The sequence below is a fragment of the Ochotona curzoniae genome, unplaced genomic scaffold (assembly GCF_017591425.1).
Source record: "Ochotona curzoniae isolate NIBS_2020 unplaced genomic scaffold, NIBS_Ocur_1.0 contig_908, whole genome shotgun sequence".
NCBI classification, from domain to species: Eukaryota; Metazoa; Chordata; class Mammalia; order Lagomorpha; family Ochotonidae; genus Ochotona; species Ochotona curzoniae.
This window is the reverse complement of record NW_024466607.1, coordinates 26,151,288-26,163,053: the sequence shown is the minus strand read 5'-3', so window position 1 is coordinate 26,163,053 and position 11,766 is coordinate 26,151,288.

Here is an 11,766-nt window from a genome sequence, read left to right as displayed (position 1 = left end):
GCTAAAGTCCTCGTCTTGAATGCACCAGAATTCCATATGGACGCCAGTTCTAATCCCGGTGGCCCCACTTCCCATCCAACTCCCTGCTTGTGGCCTTGGAAAGCAGTTGAGCACAGTCCAAAGCCATGGGACCCTGCACCCACATGGGAGACCTGGAAGAGCTCCTGGCTCCTGGCTTCAGATCTGTGCAGCACCAGCCATTGCAGTCACTTGGGGAGTGAATCATCAGATGTCAGCGTCCTGGACGGACACACAGACCCAACTCAGATGGCAGTGGAGTCACTCCTGAAGTGATTCCTAGTGGACCACCTAGGAAAGTCAGCACGGGTGGTAAGACTTGCTCTGACGTGTGGCAATGAGAAGCCATTACCTGCTTAGATCCCAAGGAGTGAAGAGAGCGCTTGCTCTGTGGAGGCCAGTATGAGCTTCTTCGAGGGGAAGCAGTGGCTCGAGGGAGACCCCAAAACTACTAAAAAGGAGGGTGAGGCAGAGAGGTGGGAAAGGAGCATGCTGTACTCTGAGGCTCCTGCTCTGAGATAACTCCTTTTGGCTCAGCCAATCAAGAAAGCAACAACAAAATAGGTTAGGGTATGGGGCTGCAGGAATCAGCTCTTTGGGACAAAGAAGGGCAGAGAAGAACAAGCACGAGAGAGGCAAACAGATGGACAAGAAGCCATCTGGGAATTGGAAGGCCTTTTAGATAATGGATTTTTTTTTTAAAGATTTGTTTTTTTGGAACTTAGAGGAGGAGAGACAGAGAGGAAGATATTCCATCCGATGATTCACTCTCCATGTGGCCACAACAGCCAGAGCTGTGCTGATTTGAAACCAGGAACCAGGAGCCTCCTCCAGGTCTCCCATGTGGGTGCAGGGTCCCATGGCTTTGGACCGTCCTTGACTGCTTTCCCAGGCCACAAGCAGGGAGCTGGATGGGAAGTAGGGCTGCCGGGTTAGAACTGGTGCCCATATGGGATCCTGGTACTTGCAAAGCAAGGACTTCAGCTGCTAGCTTACCATGCAAGGCCCAGATTTTTAAATCTATTTAAAATGTCTAAAATTTTAATTAGTGTTTAACAGTTTTAGTGTGATTTTTAGGCACACTTTTAAGGATGTGGTGTTATTCTCTTCCTCCTCCCTTCTCTTCCTCTCCTTCCCCTCTCTCCTGCCTTCTCCTCCCCTCTCCTCCTTCCTTCTGCCTTCTTTTTCTTTTAGCTTCTGAAATAACACATTTTAAATATTCTAGTAAAAAAGGGCTAATACTTAGCTAAATAAGAAGTTTAACAAGTAAAAAGCAGAAAAACTCTGTTGGTGGGAACTATGGACAACAGCTATAAACAATAATTGAAAGGAAAAATGACCATTTCACCTTTATACAGTGAATCAGAATTGATTTAATGCTGGCGTTTTCAGAAAGCTTCATGGGGTTCTCCAGACATTTCAGGTGATAAGGCACTATATATATATATATATATATATTTTAAAGATTTTCTTATTTTTATTGGAAAGGCAGATATACAGAGAGGAGGGAGAGTCAGAGAGGAAGATCTTCCATTCTATGGTTCACTCCCCATGCGGCTGCAACGACTGGAGCTGAGCCAATCTGAAGCCAGGAACTAGGAGCCTCCTCCAGGTCTCCCATGCAGGTGCAGGGTCCCAAAGCTTTGTGCTTTCCTCGACTGCTTTCCCAGGCCATAGGCAGGGAGCTGGATGGGAAGTGGGGCCACTGGGATTAGAACTGGCGCCCATATGGGATCCCGGTAAGTTCAAGGTGAGGACCTTATCCGCTATGCTATCGCGCTGGGCCCATGGCACTATTTTTTTGTGATACTAAAATCTTATAGCATCACAGATGCCATAGGCTATTCACATACAGTTTCAAACTATATAACCAAAGCATTCTAAAACACCCCCAAAGCAACCTGGCCCTTGGCAATGTGAGGACGGTGCTTTAGGTATCAGTTTAGAGAAAGGCAGATTTGTGGGTGGCATACAGGAGTTGGACAAATTGGATTTATTGACCAGCACCAAGGACCACTTACCAGAGGGCTGCACTTAAGGCTTAATTAGCTAACAGAATGAGAAAGAACTGCTATGGCAGGTGTGCTCTGACACGTGCGTCCTCTGCTCTACTTCCTCTTCAGCCAAATTCATTAGCGTTTGTTACGAGTGAGAGTGTAAGGGATTTTGCTTTGGGTGTAAGGTTTGGCTTATGATCTTTTTCTAGTACAAAGTTCTTACAGCATCTGCAAGTTCGGTATTGTGAGTTGACTAGGGTTTCGCGGCTCCAGACTAACGCAGCTGTTCAAGTTCACACTTGATTAAGGCTGGGGACTTGGGCTAATGATTGGAACCTGAGAAGAGAGGCTGCTGGAGGTCTTTTGCATCGTGGAGTGGGGCGTGGCCTTAGAGGGTGGGTCTCTGGAGAGGTTTGTGTATTTCAGTTGAGTTGTGGCCGGGTTCTCTCTCCGACTGCAACGCCGTCTGGTCACTGCTGCCTCATCCGCCATAACCAGGCTACACCCAGACGCTGTATTACTGCGACCGCCGATGCTGTGGTCCTCCAAACCGTAAGCTGAAATGAGTCCTTTCTTTCCCCAGGAGGCTCCCGTCCGATGTTTTCGTTAAAGTCATGAAATTTGGACTAACACACTCGGCTGTGGATTTTTAAGAGTCACAAAAGCCCTAGGAATATTGTGAAAAGCTTTTCGTATGTGTCTGTTTTCCTGCCTGAAAACTAGAAGATTCTTGACAGGGCCTTTAAAGGGGCTACTAGGTTGGAAAATTTTGTGGCCATTTACCAGCACAGCAAGTCCTTGAATATGTGGAGTTAGTGAACGTGGTTGATAACATTTATCCATTTAGCAGATAGTATGGTGCTAGGTATTTGAGAAATGTTTCTTTTGGTTCTCAATAACCATTAGAAACAAGCGTTGTCCTAGTGGAAAAATGAAGAAATTGAAACTTGATGGAGTCAAGTTATTTGTCCAAAACCTTATAGCTAACAAATACATGAGCCTAGATCTGTGGCATTTGAATCTCAGTGCTCCTTTAACCAACTTCACGCAGCCCCTTCCTGTACTACGTGGTCAGTAAAGTTGGAGCTGTGTTCTTGTATCCTCAACCAACCCATCACAGCAACTCTCTCTAGAAATCTTAGAAGAAATCTGAATAGAATTATCTAACCCAAATTAGCGTCTTCTCCTGCTCGATATTGGCAGAGCACATTTTAGCTTTGATGCAGCACCTCTGTCTCACATTTACAATCAGTTATAATTTACCTTCTCGCCTCATTAGATTGAGAACATGTGAAAATAATAAGCAGTGTTGATCAGAAAACTTGAGGGTATCAGATGTTATGGGCACTTCACGTGTGTCTACTCATTCAGTGCTTCCACTGCTTTTTGGTGAGCAGGTTTGCAGTTTAGTAAGAAAACTGTGTCTCTCAGACTGCACGTGTCAAGCTCTTCATCGTTTTGTCATCAGGGACCACAGCTGCTTCATCTTGTGTTCAGGGTCTAGTGGTGTTACTCAGGAAGGGTTGGAGATTGGGCACCTAATGAGTCTAGGTGTGATAGCCATTGGAAAAGCCGGGTTTGTGTCTGTTGAGGCATACACATAGTGTCCAGTGCTGTCTCCCTAAGAATGAAATAGAATCCCCCATGAGAGATTGCCTTGTCAAGTGATGACAAGGGTGCAGGAGGTGCCCTCTGAGGGAATTCTTGACTACGTAAATCACTGTTCATGTCTTATTATTCAGCTAATGGATATTTGGAGTGTTATGGAATAGAGCATTTATTAAAATTTCTGCAATTTTTGTTTATATATGTACTCATTTCCGTTTGGTATATATTCAGATATGGAATGCTCAGTAAGGGTAGGTGATGTCTAAATTTCTAGAAATTTTCGAATAGTTTTTTGAAGACCTTCTATTTGCCAGTCTTTTGGAACTTGACTCATCTGTCTGTCACAGTGTGGTTTTCTTCCTGTTAATCACGTGGATGACTAGTGACAGTGAGGACCTTATCCTGTGCTTGTTGAACATTGGTTACATTCTGCTGCACACTGCACAGAAACAAAAGAACATGGTACTGATATGTGCAACAATATGAATAAAATGTGAAGACATTGTGTTGCAGAAAAATTTCAGGCAGAATATTTATGTTGCAGGATTAATTTTCTTGAAGTAAACTAATGGGAGCAGAAGTTAATAATGGTTGCCACTGAAAAGATAATTTGCTGTAAAGTAGTATAAGGGACTTTTTGGAAAAATGAGGTACTTTGATACTGGACCTTGGATGTAGTCATGTGGATGTAGCCATGTACAAATTGAATCTGAGTAATGTTTGTTAATTTTTTTCCAAGTGAATTCATTTGAAGAATGCAGTTAACAAGCTTAGATGACCGATAGGAAGCTGCCATCAAAGAAGTGCATATATAAACATTGATCATAGCAAACACCGCTGTGGTTTCCCAACTAAGGAAAGAATACTGCTGCCTCCTTGCTTACTCAGGCTCTCTTCTTTTTGAGTACTATCCATTGCTTCCTCAAGGCAAGAATATACCTTAGTCTTGGGAACTTAATTCTCCAGCTAAGTATGGACTTTATTAGTAAAGATGCCTCTTTCCTGTGTAATGGAACTTGATAGAAACAATTTAGTTTTTGAGTTCTTGGATTCTGTTGCCACAAATTCTGTTAAATCAACTGCAAAATTAGGCTTGGGGCGTTGGGGCATGGTATTGATTTTTTTTTTTCAAAGGCTAATCTGATTCTCTTATCCTATAGCCAACTCTTATCTGCAGTAGAAGGAGAGCAGAAAATGTCTTTCCTGCAAAGGCTGTTTTACATAGTCAGGCGATATCATCTAGCCTTTGGAAGGTGGTGTCCTTGTAGCTGCTGGTGCTGATACTCCTCATTGATTTGTTGACCTTGCCTAAGTGGGAAGCAGGTGCAAAGAACAGTAAGAATTTATACAACTGGATCTTCACTTAACCATAATACATGAAAGAAACTCAAGATTTTTCTGCTTTACATTCTTTATTCTCGTTCCATGCTTTGGTATGCTGCCACTTGCCACATCTACTTTGTTACTGAGAAATGCAAGTTGTGACTGGCAGGGTTCTAAGTACTTTAGCCATCATCGCTAAGTTTTAGGGTGTACGTTTTCAGGAAGTCATTGCATGCAGAGCTATACCTCAAATACAAGTACCCCAATATGGGACATCAGCATTTCTACTGGAATCTTAACCACCAAACAAACACCTGGTCTCAGACAAGACTAGTTTTAAGTTTTGAGAAACCTGTATCTTAAATTCCAATAGACATTACACAAGTGATGGTAGTTCTTTTTTTTTTCTTTTAAAGATTTATTTATTTTTATTGCAAAGCCGGATATACAGAGAGAAGGAGGAGACAGAGAGGAAGATCTTCTGTCTGATGATTCACTCCCCAAGTGACTGCAATGGCTGGTGCTGCACCGATCTGAATCCAGGAGAACCTCTTCCAGGTCTCCCATGCGGGTGCAGGTCCCAAGGCTTTGGGCCGTCCTGGACTGCTTGCCCAGGCCACAAGCAGGGCTCTGGATGGGAAGCAGGGCTGCTAGGATTAGAGACAGCGCCCATATGGAATCCTGGCATGTTCAAGGCAAGGACTTTAGCTGCTAGGCTACCATGCCAGGCCCATTCTTTTGGTTTTTAAACTTTTAATTTACAAAGAACAGATTTTCTGTGTTTCATTGATACAGTTCTTATGCATAGTTCCCTCTGTTGTCCGTTTTCTTCGTTTCATCCATCAGTCCCCCTTCCTTTTTTTTCCCCCTCTCTCCTTAAATTGAAATTATGGTTTTGCAAAAATTTAACCTCCTAATCAGAATTAAGGTACTACTAACCACAATATTCAACAGTGAAAACCAGAAACATGACAGTTCCATAGGTGTGCAGGCAAGGGTTAAAAGGGATCATTAAGATGTCTGCTTGATATATTTTTTTGTATTCTATATTAACTACTGTATATCAGAAATGCGTTTTTCTTTTTGGGATTCATCTCTTTCATTAAGATTCTTCGTATCCTTCTTGGCTTTGAGCTGGCTTCATTTTTGTTATGGTTGGTGGTCATTTAGAAAGCGAACCAGGAGACAGGAGCTATCTCTTTTTTTTTTTCTGTTTGTGCCTGCCTCTCAAGTTAAAGCAAAACTAAACACAGTCCTGTCCAGGTTTGGGTGTGCTCTTGGTCCCTAGCCTAGGGGAATCACCTGGTTTGTCTTCCTCTTATTTCCCACTAACGCTGTTGGTCATTTTTACACTGCGATCAAATTGGTGAACACACACCAATAGTGATTGCTTCCTCATCCTGACCCCTGTCCTCTCTGTGATACTCTGTACCTGATCTCTACATATGTATCTGTATTCACACATGAACTAAGGAGTATTTGTTGTGCAGTACAATTTTAGTTGCCTTGTCTCCAGCTGTATGTTTCCATCATTTTAGAAAGCTGTACAAGCTTGGGTGATTGTTACCACCACACCATCAGGTGCCTTCATTTGGGGCGAATTCCCAGGAGTTGGATGGCTGGGTCATATGGTAGATCTATTTTCAAGTCTTGAAGAAATCTACATACTATTTTCCATAATGGTCGAACTAGCTTATATTCTTACCAATAGTGCATTAGGGTACACTGAGAGCAGGTACTTCCCCTTCTCATTCTTATCAGCATTTATTATTTTCTGATGTTTGGGTGATGGCCATTGTGACTGGGCTAAGCTGCTTAAAGGGGGGAGAACTAGCCACTTGAGCCATCACACTGGGTCCCTGTTTGTGTGTGTTTATTTCATTTTATTTATTTTAAATGATCTTTTTTTTTTTAAAAAAAAAAAGATTTACTTTTATTGGAAAGGCAGATTTACAGAGAGGAGAGACAGATCTTCTGCCCACTGGTTCACTTCCTAAGTGGCTACAGTGGCTGGAGCTGAGCTCATCCAAAGCTAGGAGCCTCCCCTTAAGTTTCCCACATGGTGCAGGGTCCCAAGGCTTTGGGCTGTGTTCTATTGCTTGAAGGGAAGTGGAATAGCTGGGACATGAACCAGTATTCATATGGGATTCTGGTGCATGCAAGGCAAGAATTTAGCCACTAGGCTACTGTGCTTAGCCCAGTGTTTTTTTTTTTTTAAAGATTTATTTTTATTATTTTTTTATTGGAAAGGCGGATATACAGAGAGGAGAGACAGAGAGGAAGATCTTCCGTCCGATGATTCACTCCCCAAGTGAGCGCAACGGGCCGATACTATGCCAGTCCGAAGCCAGGAGCCTCTTCCGGGTCTCTCACGCGGGTGTAGGTTCCCAAAGCTTTGGGCCGTCCTGGACTGCTTTCCCGGGCCACAGGCAGGGAGCTGGAAGGGAAGCAGGGCTGCCGAGATTAGAACCGGCGCCCATATGGGATCCCGGGCGTGCAAGGCGAGGACCTTTAACCACTTGCGCCACCACGCCGGGCCCAGCCCAGTGTTTTTATTTGTATTTTCTTTATGGCTAAGGGAGCCTGAATATTTTTCATATGTCTGTTAGCCATTTGAATTTGTTCATTTGAAAAATGTCTGCTCATTTCCTTCACCCATTTCTTAATTGGTTTGTTTGTTTTGCTGTTGTGCTTCTGGAGCTATCTGTAAATCCTGGATATTAATCTATCTGTTACGTAGTGTGCAAAGATTTCCTCTAATTCTGTTGGTTGCCTTTTTGCCGTAAACAGTTTGCTTTGCTTACAGAAGCTTCTTGGTTTGATGTAGTCCCATTTGTTTATTTTGCCTTTGACCACGTGTGCTTTTGGTGACTTTTCTAGGAGTCTTTGTCTACACTTCTATCTGTAGTGGGCTTCCTAGGTTTTTTGTTAGATCCTTGATCCATTTAGATTTGAGTTTTGAATGCAGTAAAAGGGGTTTGCTTCTTATTTCTACATACAGCTATCCAGTTGTCCCAAGTTTTATTGCTGAGACAGACCTTTATCCTGGGTTCACTTCTAGGGTTTCTACTCTGTTCCATTGATCTTCCTCTCTGTTTCTGTGCCAGTATCAGAGTGTTTTGATTACCACTGCACTGTAATATGTTTTAAGATTTGAAATTGAGGTTCCTTGGCTTTATTTTTATTCAAGGTAGCTTTGGCTATTTGTGATCTCTCATCAATCAAATGTCATTGATTACTACACTAAGCAAGACCTTTTTGTTTTGTTTGTAAGGAGACAAAGGAGACACATCTCACCAATGAAGGTAGGTGGAAACTGAAAGTAAAAGGTCGGAAAATGATATTCCAGGTTAATGGAAAGGAAAACAAGCTGACATAACCATTCTTATGTCAGATAATTTACACTTCTATGCGAAAAGCATTAAGAGAGATGAAAAAAGGACACCATATAATGATCAAGGAATCCATTTAGCAAGAAGAAATCATCATAATATATATGTGTTATGATATATATATAATATATATCATAATTTTACATACACACACACACACACACACAGCTTTAGATTCCACCTGCTCAGTCTCCCTTTGTGTCAACTTCAGATGCACAGACATGCAGGTTACCTATAGGTTGGGTTGCATTCCTGTGCCTCACCTTTTGCACACCTACTCTTGGGCTATAGGCTGCAGCCTCAGGTATTTTCAGCAGGTTTTTCCCTTGTCCACACAGCTGCACCTTCCCTCCACAGGCCTCCTGCAAACTCCACTCACTTGATCTGTTCATTTTCCTCCTCCAACTCTGCACACAGCACCTGCTTGTTCTCTCGTCACTCTCTGGTGTCTACTCAGTGCTACTCCTTCCTACCCTCGTCGGCCAACTTGCTCCCTCATTGAGGATTTATTTTGAAACAGTTATTGAGTGTGTTTATAATTGTGAAAATGCGTTCTCACATAGTTCAAGATCTTTCTGGTTCTTGGTATCATGGGTGATTTATAAATGAGAATATTTTGGTATTTTAAGGTTTTTAATCCTATTTAAATTGTCTATTTTAGTTAACTTTCTTTATATTTCCCCAATAAATGAATGCGTCCCTACTGCCAGTTGTGAGTAGAATTCTAGACTCTTCCGTTGGATTCCATTGATAATCTGGATGGTGGAGAGGAAGGGTATCTCCTTGTTACCTCCAAGTGAGACTGAGAATTCCAGCTGTGTATTAGGTTTGCACAGATGTTTCTCTGCCTTGGTCATGCTCCCTATGTGCTCTCAAACCTGACACTATTTTGGAATTTGGTCTCATTTATTCAGAGGAATGGTAAAAGTTTGGTCTGATTGCTTGGTCTCCTCTCAGATCATATCAGCTGGAAGTAGGAAGGAGTGCTTTACCACTTTCTCATAGGATGGAGGAGCAGGCCCCCTAAGCATCAGCAATACCATGGTGTATACGATCTATTATTGCAGTTGGAAGTGAGAAGCCCTGACCTCCTTCTCTTAACCTCCTTTGGCTGCATGCTGATGTGTGGCCAGGCACCCTCACTGCAGGTTGGAAAGGATGGATCTAGGCCCATCCATGATTTTTGCTAGTGTGCTGGAGAGGTGCACAAACATGGGTAATGATGGCTAGTTTTAGTAGTTTGTATTCTGAAAGCATTGACTTTGCTCAGCTGCCCATGTGTGTGTTTTCACAGCGACTCTTGTCTGTTGGCATTGGTGTTTCTGGTGGCTGGCTTCATCAGTATTCAAGTTGGTGGTCATGTAGGACAGAAAGCAAACCCAGGTCCCTCACTTTTCCATAGTTACTTGAATCTTGATGTACCTTGCCAATTGGCCTTCTTTTCTCTGCCTTTTACCTTCTGTTTCCTGTGTAATACCTAGGGATTACAATTGTGTTTAGGAGGAGAAATAGGAGAAGGTGGCTTATTCTGTTTTGAAGTAGAGTTTCTTATATAATGACAGGAATATTAGCTTATTTAAATGTTTGCCATGTAGTCATGAACAGGTCCAGAGATCACATATTGGCCCAGGATCATGTTTTCTAATGTGACAGTGGCATAGTCTGTACCATCCCACAATGTTTCTTTGCCAATAATGGTACTTTTATTGCATGTAATATTTATGGATTAAACTATTTATGGAATTCTATCCTTGCACATATGCTAGTTCTGTTTATAACCATGTAGTCTATGTATTGTATGCCCTGTTGTATCTACTTATCTACCTATCTCTATTTTCCTTCTGTTTATGCCTTATCTCACTTCACTCTAATAATAATTAACAATAATATCTAGTAATAATATCCACATTACATCAGCCCTTTTCTTTATGCCCATGCTGTCGAAGTTTCATATGTTTTGAGATGGTCTTATGTAGTAAGAGTCTTGCTGCTAAACTTGTACTAAAAGTCATAGTGAACACACCCCCACAGATGAGTAGAGAGAATCTGGCTTCCATGAATTAGCACATAGCAGAATTAGACCTGCCTACGCCTATGTTACATATTTTATGTAGCATCTTTCTTGGTGCTTTGTCTATTTTTAATGGAAACAATTCTGATTTATTATTCAGAGCCAGCAGGCATCGGGGCTCATGGCTGTCAACACAATGCAGAGGGTTCATTTGCCAGGTTCATTTCATCTCTTGAGTTGGGATTTAGAAAAGCAACTTGGAAAGACCATGGTTTTGTCATCAGACCACAAAGTGAAGTTGCCAGCTGATGGCTGAACACAATTAAATGTATGACTGATGTAGAGGGCATTCAATTTCAAACTAAGGATTTTCAACATTCTATAGGCCGAGGATTTGATTATCTTACAATTGAGTTGGCAAAAAGAGAGAACCTTTGGTTTTCCATTGATGACTGTTCTGCAGGCCTTGCTGACATTGTTTGAGAGGGAGTGATTGGTCCTGATGATCACTGAAACAAACTGAGCTTTCTCTTATGAATAAAACATCCATGGAATTGCAGCATCACAGCCAGCACACCCCTGTATGTAAAATCGGTGCTTGTTATTCCACCAATTAGCCCAGAAAATGAAACAAAATTTTAGGCTTTGTTCCTGTTAGTAATCTACCACTCACAAAGAGGGTTTGGAATAGCTTTGACTAATCCCTGGGTTCTGGCTTCAGAATTATTAATGCCAACAGGGTAGAGACATCAGGCAAAAATGCTCAACCCTGTCTATGGAATTTTGATTGAAGGGTGGAAAGAAATTTTCCAACCTGACTAAAAACTTTGCTCACTTGCATTGATACTTATTTGGGGGATTACAAAGTCCTTAAAAAGGGTTTATCTGTATATGTTCAGACTTCTAATTTTTAAAAACAACACAATTTTAAAACCAAATGCCTGAAAAAGGTAGATAGTGGAAAATTATCTTCCCATTTCTATACAGGTCTGCCCAAGTTTCATTCAATATCCAGTTATTTTCAACTTAGTATGAATTAGTTATAAGGTCAATTTTTCTCCTGACAAAAATTCCATGAGTGGTTTCCACACAGAATCATGATTGTTATAAATTCTTCAGGGGCGAGGTGCAGAATAAAGCGAGACATACATCCATGGCAATAAAGTTAGATATCCAATGGAGATGTGAGAAAGCCACGATTCCCTTACGTCTCCTTCTACTGGGAGTGTTTGGGAAGCTGTGTAGCTCCTGGCCGCTTTCTAATGAGGCCTTGGCTGTATTCCTGGAGTGGAAGAACGCGCAGGACAACTTGGCCAATAATTGGAAGCTGTTGAACCCTGGCTTTTGTTGTCTTCGCGTTCTTGGCTGTCTCCTCCTCTGACTTGATAATTAGTCTCTTTGTTGCTCTTTTATTTTC